Consider the following 12,264-nt stretch of genomic DNA (forward strand, 5'->3'; position numbering starts at 1 on the left):
CTTGTTATAGCCAACAGTTGGCTATACTATTGGAATTGCTCTTATATAGAGATGCTCGCAGTAGCTATATGAACGAGCTCAGCCTTTTGTTTGGTTTGTCCAATGAATCCAAGATCGTTGTATTTGTTTTCTGACGAGACATTTTAGTTGTAGTGTGGTACCCTTTTCGGATACAGACATCAAGTTAGCTGTACAATGCTCATACTAGTTATACCCTATTTGTACTACCCCCGTTCATAAAAAAATAATCATAATTTTTTGTCTAAATGTTGATGTATCTAGACACACTCTTGATACATTTAAAACTAGATCGCCTAACCCTTTGAGGTATTTTTGTAAATTTGGAAGCTCCGCGCCTTTGCCTTGGCTTTTGGTGATAAGTTTTGCTGACCAACTTACATTTTCTATGCTAGCTGATCTGCGAAATTTTTAGAATCACTTCTTGGTCATTTTATGAATATATGTCTAAAACCAACGACAAGAATTATAAAATGGAGAGAGTATAAAATTATGTCAATATACGCAACGTTATATCAATCTAGTTAATTTTTATGTGTTAGATGTTGATATAATAAAATTTTGATCCAACTTAATGCAGTTTTCTCAAAACAGGTTTCAGCTTCTCTTTATAAATAAAATCCAACCGACCAAACTGATACAAAGTGGTCGAAAAATCCCTATACAACATCTATGTTCTGTGCCCATTGTAAATTACAGTCTTCAGTGTCCATTTTGTTTACTATTCTTTCACTGGACATATCTGAAGCTTTCAGTGAAGACAGTGACTAGGTATCTCTACCCATGAGCACACAACCGACAACACCAGGCATCAGGCAATGAGTATTCCTTTGGAACATTTACTCCAGAGATCAAGTGTCAAAAAGAAAAAAGAAAACAAACGATGGCTCTGCCCCAAGTAGATATACCTTTGCGCCCATCTCCGATTGGTGGGACTCCAATATATAGTCAGGGAGAGTACTAATGTTGAACTAAATAAAGTTGTACTGGATCACCGGAATTCAGGGAGTATATATGGACGTACACATTACATAAAATAATGAGTTGCCATTCCATGATGTGCTAGCTAAATATGGAATGACAAATCCTGCATTATGACACACAATCGGATACGTAGTACCGACTACCGAGTTCTGTTCCGAGACGAGTTGGGTAAACGGCACCCAAGCAACATGATCATTGTATTTGTTTTCTGACGAGACATTTTAGTTGTAGTGTGTTACCCTTTTCGGATAAAGACATCAGCTGTACAATGCTCATAGTTATACCCTATTTGTACTACCTCCGTTCATAAAAAAATAATCATAAATTTGTCTGAATGTTGATGTATCTAGATATACTATTTAATGTATAGATACATTCATCTCATCTGGAAAAAACCCTAGCGCCCCAACTCCCCGCCACCACCCACCCCGCCTCCCCTGTGCCGCCGCCGGAGGGCGCCGCCGGGCAAAGCCCGCGCGGGCCGGCGGCGGTAGGGCGTCCTCTCCTCGCGTCCCCCTACACTACGGGAGGCACGCCGTGCACCGACGGCCCCGCACCGTCGGCACAGGTTAATCCACCGTCGGCACCGTCTCTGCCGACGGTGACCGTCGGCGTCTGCGCGTCGGCATAGTTCACGTCGGGGGCGGCGTACTCACCGTCGGCACAGGATGGCACCGTCGGCACACGCGTGTACCGACAGCTGGACGGTGGCCGTCGGCCGTTACCACCGTCGGCGCAGCCCATCTCGCCGTGACGCGCCGGTCGTTAACTGCCACGCTGTGCCGATGGTGTCACCGTTGGCACCTTTTCTTTTTTTTTTCCCAGATTTGGCGCCAAATACGTCGTTGTTCGATCTGGAAAAAAACGCGCGAACTGGGCCGGCTGTGCCGACGGTGTCACCGTCGGCACAGACCCTGCCATTTGGCGCAGCTATGGGCCTGTGCCGACGGTGACACCGTCGGCACAGCCGGCCCAGCTTTTTTCAGATTTTTGCCATTTTGGCTCAATTTGCTCAGAAAATCGCACAAAATGCACATATTATAACATTGAATATCGAGTAACATATATAGCACCGAGCATAAAGATATCACCGTATAGCACCAAATCTCACAAATATAGCATCAAATCTCACAAATAGCACAAATATAGCATACAAGACCATGGTACATACACGGGATCCACTACAAAGATGGAGTGTGTCATCATGTGCTAGTACAATGTAGAAACTATGGTGGTGCACCACCCGGACCCGAGTACTGATCTAGCTCCGAGTGGGTGAAGCGAGGCCGCACTACTTTGATGGTGCTCGGGGAGGTAGAACCACGACGAGAGCCACCGGAAGAAGAACCATGCCGAGGTTCGGCAGAAGCACCAGGAGAACAGCGACCGGGGTGCATCGGCGTACCATCAGGAGCGTCGTTCCCGGATTCTCCCAATCCCTACATGTTGGAGGGAGTTAGCAACTTAGCCATGTAACACCAAGTTAGCAACTTAGCCAAGTTAGCAACTTACCGGGGTCAACTGACGGTGACGCTTGTACGTGCAATAGAATTCCTCCTTGGACGGGAACACTGGCGTCGGCCCCGGATGAGGTGGCTCTGGGAGTGGTTCCTCTCGCACTCCAGTCATCATGAACCGAGTGAAACTCTGCAAGAAACGGGAGAGATAGCTCAGATTCAAACATGGGGACTTATGATGTTTTGCAACCATAGAGATTGAAACTTACCGCCATCCGGTTGCTCGTCCACTCGGACATAGGCATCTTTCACAAGGTCATGCTCCTTAATCTTCTCGAGATACTCCTCGTAAGCTACCGCATAGGCCTCCTCGAGCTGAGTCTACAATTTCAGAAATAATGCGTCTCATCAACATAGCCATTCAGGAACAAGAGTCAAAACAGAGGATGAAAATGTGGATGACTTACATCTACCTCTGCCCGAGAACGGCATGTAGTCCGCGAGGAGGTAGTGTAGCTGCCGGAGGGGAGGGTAGCCTTGATCTGCGTGAAGTTCCTCTGAGGTTTGAAACCCCCAGCAAGGCAGGCAGGACGTCCATGCGGCTGGCCGGACCCCGCCAACATCATCGCCACCTCGTCGACCGGCTTGGTCATAGGGTCCTCCACCTCTGGATGGAGCTTGGCGTACTCCTCGCAGTATTTTTCCTTGCTCTCTTTGGCCTTGCCGTAGTACCTCTCAGGCGCGGGCCGAGGCTCGTTCGGACCGGGCGTCACCAGCTTCATGTGCGTCCACGCGTCCATCTCACCAAGTTCCCTCCCGAGCTTCTTCCCCGCATCACAAAACAAATGTTATGCATATCATCGAAAATCAAAAAAATGCAGCTTGTTCCATTTTTATATGTACCGAACGGTCCCGATAGCGATCGGTGCTGCTGCTCCCCGCACTGTGTGTTCCCTGATGCCCACGGTTGACCTTGTTCCGGTCGCTCACGGCCTTGAAATCGGGGTTTTCGCCGACCCAATTCTTGACCAACTCCATGAAGGCGGCCCTCTTATTATTATCAGCCCAATGTGGTACAACCTGCAAAATCAAAACTCATTTGAAGAACAAACAATATAATTGCAAGTTAGCCGCAGTACATAGAATCGCATTGACAATTACTTACCGACATGAAGTCCTCTATCGTCATAGCCGGGGGAGTCCCCGCACAATCTCGGGCTTTGTGTACCTTACGCCCTGCTCAACATAGAAGTGGCCGATGCACGTGATCCTCTCGGTTGTACCACCGCTGCCGTGTCAACTTCCGACACATGTTACGGAGGATCACGTCCACCCTCTCCTTATGCTCAGTCGCCACCCTATAATTGCGCTGCAATCAAGCATAACAGAAAGTGTGAGAGGCATGAGTTATCACGGTGGGGTTATAGACTACATATGAACGAAACCCAAAGAGTATGCATTACGTACCCAAAACTTCTTCATCACGGCGTCGGCGGCGGAAGTAAAGCCAGGGTAAGGCGCTATCTCAAAGTCTTCCCAACTGTAGGCTAGCTTGGACTCGCCCCCAAGGACCGGAGTGTAGATCCCCGGCCAGTACTTCCTAATAGCAGCTCCAATCAGACTCCCTGGCACGCGGACATTCTTCCCCGTATATGTGAAATTTATGCACAATTATCAAACATTAGAAAATGCTAAGTGTCATAACGAAAATGAAATCACCTTACTACTTACTCTATCTTTCCTGGGACAAGGAGCCACTTGTCATCCTCCGTAGCAGGTTCCTTACTCTCATCGGGAACCTGCGCTTCCCCACGAATCCACAACTTCTTCGGAGCCATCTCCGTCGAAGCCTCCTCGTGCCTAGACTCCTCCTCTGTCTCCTCCTCCTCCCTAGTCTCCTCCTCCTCCTCGTCGTCCATAGACTGTGAAGCCACTGAGCCAGAAGCAGAGGGAATGTCAGCTAGAAGGAGCTGTGCATCCCCCCTCGTCCTCCAGCTCGTCCTCCCCCTCGTCCTCCAGCTCGTCCACCCCCTCGTCCACCCCCTCGTCCACCCCCTCGTCCTCCCCGTCCTCCGTCTGCGTCTTCGTAACGCCGGGTGGGAACAATGGTTCTTCCACAAGCACCCGGCCCTGGCTTCCGCTGATGCATCTGATCAAGCAAGGAGCTCGATGATGCCTTCCGTCCGCTCATAAGGTTCCCGCGGGGATCTCGCCCAGCGGCTGCGCTCGGTGTGCCGGCGGCGCTCCTCCCTGCTTGGCGCCGTGGTGTTCGTCCCCGTGCCAGCGAAGGGTTGCTCGGCCTCCCCCTGTCTCCCCTATCCCCTCCGTTCTCTGCTCCCGTGCTACACCGGAGACCTTCCCGCGGCGGCTGCTCACGTCGGCGCCGGCCACTTCTGCGCCGCTCGTCCCTGGGCTTTCCTCGTCTCCATCGCGGCGCCCAGTGGTGCTCGGCCGCTGGGCGTCGTCCTCATTCTGTTCCGGCTCTCCTCGCGTGAGGGCCGGCCCCTGGCTCCGGCGCGTGCCCGGTTGGCTCCAGGCGCGCGGGCTGCTCCGCTGGCTTGGTGCGGCTGGCGTGGCCCTCTAGGCCTCGGCCCCTGCCCGCTCCACTGCTCGTCCCGCGTTGTTCATGTGGTTCGGCCATCGATCCCGGCCACGGGCGCGCGGCTCACTGATGTCTACGCACGCTTCTTTTCCTGTAGACAGTGTTGGGCCTCCAAGAGCAGAGGTTTGTAGAACAGCAGCAAGTTTCCCTTAAGTGAATCACCCAAGGTTTATCGAACTCAGGGAGGTAGAGGTCAAAGATATCTCTCTCAAGCAACCCTGCAATCACGATACAAGAAGTCTCTTGTGTCCCCAACACACCTAATACACTTGTCAGATGTATAGGTGCACTAGTTCGGCGAAGAGATAGTAAAATACAGGTGGTATAGATGGTGGTAATATTGCAGGAAGTAAAGATGCAGTAAACGAACATGTAGCAGAACAGTAAATAAACGGTGCCAGAAAATAGCTTGTTGGCGTGGGAGGAGTGTGAGTGCCTTTTCTATTCGGAAGCAAGGCCTAGGGATCATACTTTCACTAGTGGACACTCTCAACATTGATCACATAATAAAACCACTCTACACTCTCTTGTTGGATGATGAACACCATTAATTGTGTAGGGCTACAAGAGCACCTCAATGCCGGAGTTAACAAGCTCCACAACATTCAATGTTCATATTTAAATAACCTTAGAGTGCATGATAGACCAACGCAATTATACCAAGTACTAACATAGCATGCACACCGTCACCGACGAGACTATGAAAGGAGGAATAGATCACATCAATACTATCATAGTAATAGTTAACTTCATAATCTACAAGAGATCACAATCATAAACTACGCCAAGTACTACATGATGCACACACTGTCACCATTACATCATGGAGGAGGAATAGAGTACTTTAATAACATCACTAGAGTAGCACACATAGATGAATAGTGATACAAAGCTCATATGAATCTCAATCATGTAGCCAGCTCATGAGATCATTGTATTGAAGTACATGGAAGAGAGATTAACCACATAGCTACGGGTACAGCCCTTAGCCTCGATGGAGAACTACTCCCTCCTCATGGGAGACAGAAGCGTTGATGAAGATGGCGGTGGTGTCGATGGAGATGCCTTCCGGGGGCACTTCCCCGTCCCGGCGGCGTGCCGGAACAGAGACTCCTGTCCCCCAGATCTTGGCTTCGCGATGGCGGCGGCTCTGGAAGGTCTCTCGTACCGTGGCTTTTTCCGTATCGATGATTTAGGTCAGGGAGTTTTAAATAGGCGAAGAGTCGGAGTCGGAGGAGGTCTGGGGCCACCAGACAACAGGGGGCGCGCCCCCCTGGGCCGCGCCAGCCACCTGTGTGGTGGGCCTGTGACTCTCCTCTGGCCCCTCTCCGGTGTTCTGGAAGCTTCGTGGAATTATAAGATACTGGGCGTTGATTTCGTCCAATTCCGAGAATATTTCCTTACTAAGATTTCTGAAACCAAAAACAGCAGAAAAACAGGAACTGGCACTTCGGCATCTTGTCAATAGGTTAGTTCCGAAAAATGCATAATAATGACATATAATGTGTATAAAACATGTGAGTATCATCATAAAAGTAGCATGGAACATAAGAAATAATAGATACGTTTGAGACGTATCAAGCATCCCCAAGCTTAGTTCCTACTCGCCCTCGAGTAGGTAAACGATAACAAGGATAATTTCTGAAGTGACATGCTATCATAATCTTGATCAATACTATTGTAAAGCATATGAGATGAATGCAGCGATTCGAAGCAATGGTAAAGACAATGAGTAAACCCATGAATCATATAGCAAAGACTTTTCATGAATAATACTTTCAAGACAAGCATCACTAAGACTTGCATAAGAGTTACTCATAAAGCAATGAATTCTTAGTAAAGGCATTGAAACAACACAAAAGATGATTAAGTTTCAGCAATTGCTTTCAACTTGTAACATGTATATCTCATGGATAGTTGTGAACATAAAGCAATATAACAAGTGCAATAGGTAAACATGTAAGAATCAATGCACACAGTTGATATAAGTGTTTGCTTCTAAGATAGAAAGAATAGGTAAACTGACTCAACAATAAAGTAGATGATAGGCCCTTCGCAGAGGGAAGCATGGATTACTATTTTTGTGCTAGAGCTTTTCATTTTGAAAACATAGAAACAATTTTGTCAACGGTAGTAATAAATCATATGTGTTATGTATAAGACATCTTATAAGTTGCAAGCCTCATGCATAGATTACCAATAGTGCTCGCACCTTGTCCTAATTAGCTTGGATTAACATGGATTATCATTGCATAGCATATGTTTCAACCAAGTGTCACAAAGGGGTACCTCTATGCCGCCTCGTACAAAGTTCTAAGGAGAAAGCTCGCATTGGATTTCTCGCTTTTGATTATTCTCAACTTAGACATCCATACCGGGACAACATAGACAACAGATAATGGACTCCTCTTTAATGCATAAGCATTCAACAACAGATAATATACCCATAAGAGATTGAGGATTAGTTGTCCAAACTGAAACTTCCACCATGATTCATGGCTTTAGTTAGCGGCCCAATGTTCTTCTCTAACAATATGCATACTCAAACCATTTGATCATGAAAATCGCCCTTACTTCGAGACAAGACGAACATGCATAGCAACTCACATGATATTCAACAAAGGTGTAAAAGTTGATGGCGTCCCCAGAAACATGGTTACCGCTCAACAAGCAACTTACAAGAAATAAGATACATAGCTACATATTCTTCACCACAATAGTTTTAAGGCTATTTTTCCCATGAGCTATATATTGTAAAGGCAAAGAATAGAATTTTAAAGGTAGCACTCAAGTAATGTACTTTGGAATGGCAGAGAAATACCATGTAGTAGGTAGGTATGGTGGACACAAATGGCATAGTTTTTGGCTCAAGGATTTGGATGCACGAGAAGAATTCCCTCTCAATACAAGGCTAGGCTAGCAAGGTTGTTTGAAGCAAACTCAAGTATAAAACGGTGCAGCAAAGCTCATATATGAACATATTGTAAGTATTATAAGACTTTACATCGTCTCCTTGTTGTTCAAACACCTTAACCAGAAAATATCTAGACTCTAGAGAAACCAATCATGCAAACCAAATTTTAACAAGCTCTATGTAGCTCTTCATTAATGGGTGCAAAGTACATGATGCAAGAGCTTAAACATGATCTATATGAGCACAATAATTGCCAAGTATCAAATTATTCAAGACATTATACCAATTACCACATGCAGCATTTTCTGTTTCCAACCAAATAATAATGAACGAAGTAGTTTCAACCTTCGCCATGAACATTAAAGTAAAACGAAGAACACAAGTGTTCATATGAAAAAGAGGAGCGTGTCTCTCTCCCACACAAGCATGATGGATCATATTTTATTCAAACACAAACAAAAATAAAAGCACACAGACGCTCCAAGTAAAGCACATAAGATGTGACGGAATAAAAATATAGTTTCATTAGAGGTGATCTGATAAGTTGTCGATGAAGAAGGGGATGCCTTGGGAATCCCCAAGATTAGATGCTTGAGTCTTCTTGAAATATGCAGGGATGATTGATACGTCTCCGACGTATCGATAATTTCTTATGTTCTATGCCATATTATTGATGATACCTACATGTTTTATGCACACTTTATGTCATATTCGTGCATTTTCTGGAACTAACCTATTAACAAGATGTCGAAGTGCCCGTTCCTGTTTTCTGCTGTTTTTGGTTTCGGAAATCCTAGTAACGAAATATTCTTGGAATTGGACGAAACGAAGACCCGGGGTCCTATTTTTCCACGGAGCTTCCGAAGACCGAAGAACACACGAAGTGGGGCCACGAGGTGGCGACACCACAAGGCGGCGCGGCCCGAGGGGGCCCGCGCCGCCCTATGGTGTGGCCCCCTCGTCCGGCCCCCGACTCGCCCCTTCCGCCTACTTAAAGCCTCCGTCGCGAAACCCCGAGGCGAAAAACCACGATACGGAAAACCTTACCGAGACGCCGCCGCCGCCGATCCCATCTCGGGGGATTCTCGGAGATCTCCTCCGGCACCCTGCCGGAGAGGGGATTCATCTCCCGGAGGACTCTACACCGCCATGGTCGCCTCCGGAGTGATGAGTGAGTAGTTCACCCTCGGACTATGGGTCCATAGCAGTAGCTAGATGGTTGTTTTCTCCTCATTGTGCTTCATTGTTGGATCTTGTGAGCTGCCTAACATGATCAAGATCATCTATCTGTAATTCTATATGTTGTGTTTGTCGCGATCCGATGGATAGAGAATACCATGTCATGTTAATTATCAAGTTATTATACATGTGTTGTTTATGATCTTGCATGCTCTCCGTTTCTAGTAGAGGCTCTGGCCAAGTTTTTACTTTTAACTCCAAGAGGGAGTACTTATGCTCGATAGTGGGTTCATGCCTGCATTGACACCGGGGAGTGACGAAACCCCTAAGGTTGTGTTGTGTCGTTGCCACTAGGGATAAAACATTGGCGCTATGTCCGAGGATGTAGTTGTTGATTACATTACGCACCATACTTAATGCAATTGTCCGTTGTTAGCAACTTAATACTGGAGGGGGTTCGGATGATAACCTGAAGGTGGACTTTTTAGGCATAGATGCGGTTGGATGGCGGTCTATGTACTTTGTCGTAATGCCCAATTAAATCTCACTATACTTATCATGTCATGTATGTGCATTGTTATGCCCTCTCTATTTGTCAATTGCCCGACTGTAATTTGTTCACCCAACATGCTTTTATCTTATGGGAGAGACACCTCTAGTGAACTGTGGACCCCGGTCCATTCTTTTAATACCGAAATACAAATCTGCTCGCAATACTTGTTTTTACTCGTTTTCTCTCGCAAACAATCATCTTCCACACAATACGGTTAATCCTTTGTTACGACAAGCCGGTGAGATTGACAACCTCACTGTTTCGTTGGGGCAAAGTACTTTGGTTGTGTTGTGCAGGTTCCACGTTGGCGCCGGAATCTCCGGTGTTGCGCCGCACTACATCCCGCCGCCATCAACCTTCAACGTGCTTCTTGACTCCTACCGGTTCGATTAAACCTTGGTTTCTAACCGAGGGAAACTTGCCGCCGTGCGCATCACACCTTCCTCTTGGGGTTCCCAACGGACGTGTCAACTACACGCATCAAGCAAATTTCCGGCGCCGTTGCCGGGGAGATCAAGACACGCCGCAAGGGGAGTCTCCACTTCTCAATCTCTTTACTTTCTTTTTGTCTTGCTTTATTTTATTTACTACTTTGTTTGCTGCACTTATATCAAAACACAAAAAAAAATTAGTTGCTAGCTTTACTTTATTTACTGTCTTGTTTGCTATATCAAAAACACAAAAAAAAAAAAATTAGTTTACTTGCATTTACTTTACTTGATTCATCATGTTTCCTTTTGATTTTACCGCAAAGAACATACCGGTAGGACAAGGGTCTATAATTGGGAGGAACAATATAGAAGAATTTTTCACCCATGTTAGTACCATTGAAGATTTCGAAGATAGACACTTGGTAGACCTTGCTCCCACTTATGAAATTGCTGTCGTCGCTTTAGTTCGCCCGTTGGAAACTAAATTTGTTAATCTCAATCCTATAATCCAACACATGTTTCTTACACTTGGTGATATGGAAGAGGGGGAAAAGAAAGATTTTGTTTTAGAAACCCTTCTTAGAGAATTTGGTGGTCTAGCAAGAGAGGCTAGAAAAGTCTTCGCTAAATTTAATATGCTTGGTTCTCATACTAATTTTGTTGGTCTCCTTGAAAAAAAGGATATGGATAGGATAAGGTACACTAATAATGCTAATGATGGTAGGGAGATCAAAGCACCAATACCATGTAAACTCCTAGCTATGAATGATGCACTAGAACATAACTATGCTTGGCTTGTTCCTGAAAATTTGTTTGATGAGAGTAGCAAGCCCAAGACTAATGAAAAGGGAGACGCTGAAACTTATGTATCTAATATACTATGCATGGTTGAGAAAACTCCAAACCCCTCTGTAGGTGCACCACCCTTCGATGTTACTTGAGATACACTTTCTGCGCCTAGCTGAAAGGCGTTAAAGAAAAGCGCTTATGGGAGACAACCCATGTTTTTACTCCAGTATTTTTGTTTTATATTTGTGTCTTGGAAGTTTTTACTACTGTAGCAACCTCTCCTTATCTTAGTTTTATGTTTTGTTGTGCCAAGTAAAGTCTTTGATAGAAAAGTAAGTACTAGATTTGGATTACTGCGCAGTTCCAGATTTCTTTGCCGTCACGAATCTGGGTCTATCTCCCTGTAGGTAGCTCATAAAATTACGCCAATTTACGAGCATGATCCTCAGATATGTACGCAACTTTCATTCAATTTGAGCATTTTCGTTTGAGCAAGTCTGGTGGCCTAATAAAATCCATCTTTACGGACTCGTTCTGTTTTGACAGATTCTGTCTTTTATTTCGCATTGCCTCTTTTGCTATGTTGGATGAATTTCTTTGATCCACTAATGTCCAAGTAGCTTTATGCAATGTCCAGAAGTGTTAAGAATGATTGTGTCACCTCTGAACATGTGAATTTTTATTATGCACTAACCCTCTAATGAGTTGTTTCGAGTTTGGTGTGGAGGAAGTTTTCAAGGATCAAGAGAGGAGTATGATGCAATATGATCAAGGAGAGTGAAAGCTCTAAGCTTGGGGATGCCCCGGTGGTTCACCCCTGCATATATTAAGAAGACTCAAGCGTCTAAGCTTGGGGATGCCCAAGGCATCCCCTTCTTCATCGACAACATTATCGGGTTCCTCCCCGAAACTATATTTTTATTCGGCCACATCTTATGTACTTTGCTTGGAGCGTCGGTTTGTTTTTGTTTTTTGTTTTGTTTGAATAAAATGGATCCTAGCATTCACTTTATGGGAGAGAGACACGCTCCGCTGTTGCATATGGACAAATATGTCCTTAGGCTCTACTCATAGTATTCATGGCGAAGTTTCATCTTCGTTAAATTGTTATATGGTTGGAATTGGAAAATGATACATGTAGTAAATTGCTATAATGTCTTGGATAATTTGATACTTGGCAATTGTTGTGCTCATGTTTAAGCTCTTGCATCATATACTTTGCACCCATTAATGAAGAAATACTTAGAGCTTGCTAATTTGGTTTGCATATTTGGTTTCTCTAGAGTCTAGATAACATCTAGTATTGAGTTTTGAACAACAAGGAAGACGGTATGGAG

The sequence above is a fragment of the Lolium rigidum genome, chromosome 4, assembly GCF_022539505.1.
Source record: "Lolium rigidum isolate FL_2022 chromosome 4, APGP_CSIRO_Lrig_0.1, whole genome shotgun sequence".
NCBI classification, from domain to species: Eukaryota; Viridiplantae; Streptophyta; class Magnoliopsida; order Poales; family Poaceae; genus Lolium; species Lolium rigidum.